This window comes from Dermacentor andersoni, chromosome 6, assembly GCF_023375885.2.
Source record: "Dermacentor andersoni chromosome 6, qqDerAnde1_hic_scaffold, whole genome shotgun sequence".
Taxonomy (NCBI): domain Eukaryota; kingdom Metazoa; phylum Arthropoda; class Arachnida; order Ixodida; family Ixodidae; genus Dermacentor; species Dermacentor andersoni.
The window spans coordinates 136469087-136471598 of record NC_092819.1 but is presented as its reverse complement, the minus strand read 5'-3'; positions in this window follow the sequence as shown (position 1 = coordinate 136471598).

Below are 2512 nucleotides of genomic sequence, written 5' to 3'. Positions count from 1 at the left end.
TTACCCACTCACGGGGATTGGCCAAGAGTCGGGCAGACTTTGACTTTGTTTTGCTTTTCTGAAATCTATATTTGGGCTACCCATTGCTAGGTCTCGCGCTTATTCAAAGAATGAATCAATGAAATGAATCAATTCTCAAAGAGCATGTGCAGTCCAGCCAAAAGCAGGGGCAAGAATCCGCATTGTGCTGCTGCATTGAAGGTGAATAACACGTACCATAATGGCGAATGTGCTTTAGTAAGCTTCCCGGCAATATGAATTTGTAATGTACAAAGAATTGTCAATGAAGCTTACCACGAGCACAGATGCACTTGTAAATTATGTCACAATTGAATATAATGAGCACAGTGTAAACCTATGTGCCCTTTCCACTCTTAGTACGCTTTACTGCACGATGCTTATTTACACCCCTGTATTGCGGTGTAGCAAGCTACAAAAGAAACGTTGCATAATTAGGCTTTTTACGATAATCTTTCTCGCAATACACTAATATTTCGCGGTGAAGCCCAAGCAATGTACTGCGGTGAAGCATACTAAAAATGAAAAGGGGCCACTGTCACTGGACATAATAACAGTTCTTTAATTATACACCCGCGCACCCTTCACCTCTCAGGTCACCTAAGTGGACATACTATGCTGGCCGATAGCGGCCCCCTCACACTTTTAATATGCTTCACCACGTAACTAAAATGTACTCGGCGAAGAAGCCGTACATTTGTATTGAATGAATAAACAAATGGTTTTTACAACAGTACAGAAATAAACGCGCACGATGCATCAGTCTACCACACGGAAGAACGTCGCAACATACGGTAGCTGATTCACACAGGCCGTGTAGCCAACTTATTAGTCGTAAAGAGTATTATGGGTAATTCAAAATTTCAGACACACATATGTGTTTATGTTTACGTTCGCACTCCTTGCGTAATAAGACTCCCAAAAGTTCCACAATAGAGAGTAATTTACAACACACAAACGCAAAGAACACAGACATATGTCTGTTTTCAACTCGGCCGTCATGCAAACGACATATAGCGCGGAAAAACGTGAACATGCTGTGTGTTAGCGTCGTACACTTCATACTAGGCAAGGAGCTAGCACACCACAATCCCGCGACAGCCGCTAATGAGACCAAGACGGGAGCGCATGTCTGTGAACGCGCAAACGGAGCCACTCTGCTCCTCCGCCACCCCCGCTGCACGGCTGCACCACTCGTTTCAAGCACAGCACACCAAACACACATTCAGCGCTAACAGTGGGCGGTCGACGCAGTTGCATTTACATGACTTGCAACGAGCAGCACATCCCTCGATGTCCGTTCAGCAAAGTCGGACACGGCGACGCCACATCGCGGTTCGCAGAACTTCGCTGCCGAGGCGCTAGGCCACTTTGATATTTCAATTGTCACCACCGCCGGGTTCTCAAGAAAGCACAGGTCACACAACGCAGATTCTGTACTCCCAGAGCTCACCGAGGCCAAAGCCGCAGTGCCGCACCGCTACTACTCACGGCTTTCCGCCAAGTAACACAGAACCTACAACCAACACACAAGCAACGCACGTATACAGTCACATGAGCAATGTTGAACAACGCGCGGTCCAGAGAACGATCACGCCGAGGACGAACACGCCACGGCGTCGCTCGGCGCCAGCATCGCGCCTTCTCAAAAATCCCTAAACGATGCTGTCCCTAGGCACCTAGGATCATGTCACGTGAGGGATTTTTGTACGACAAATAGACGCACGCCACTTTCCCAGAGTAAAAGGATGATGATGATGATACCCTTGATGAGTTTGGGGCATACCAAGTCACGGAGATTGGCCAAGAGTCGGGCAGACTTTGCTTATGTGTTCAGGTAGTGAATTTAAAACTAAATTGAAGCGAGGCAAATTCAAAACGGTGCAGTAGACTGTCATTCAATCAATAGAAGAAATATATATATAATATAGATGAGGCAATAAAGGAGGAATGAAAAAGAAATAATACGGCCAGCAATGAAATCGGTTTGATTCAATAACGAATTTTTCTAAGGCGATGCACACATCCCTGTGTGAGTGCCCAAGCACAGGCGCTCCGAAAGACACCAGTACCGGAGTGTTCCATGGCGGCCAAGCTGTCGCACTGTAGTTTCTAATGGCATTTTTCTCAGGGAGGAGAAACGTCGGCATTCCAGTAAGTAGTGTTCGATCGTCTTTAATGAGTTGCGAAAATGGTAAAAAGGGGATATTACCAGACCAGATTGGTGCATATATAAATTCAGAGATTGGACTCGACAACGCAGTCTCGTTAACGTCACTTCCGTTTGTCTTATTTTGGAAATTTCCTGCTCCAAGGGAATTGTAAGTGGTGCAGTTCCGAGGATGATTTTAGATTTGATTTTGATGTTAAAAGGTTGTATCTTCTATACCTGACAGACGTGATAAATCCCGTCTTTGGAAGAAGGGTAAGCGCCGGGCCGCTGCTAGAAGCCTTGGCCAAACTTTCTGCCACTGGCACTGGATTTTTTTTCTTC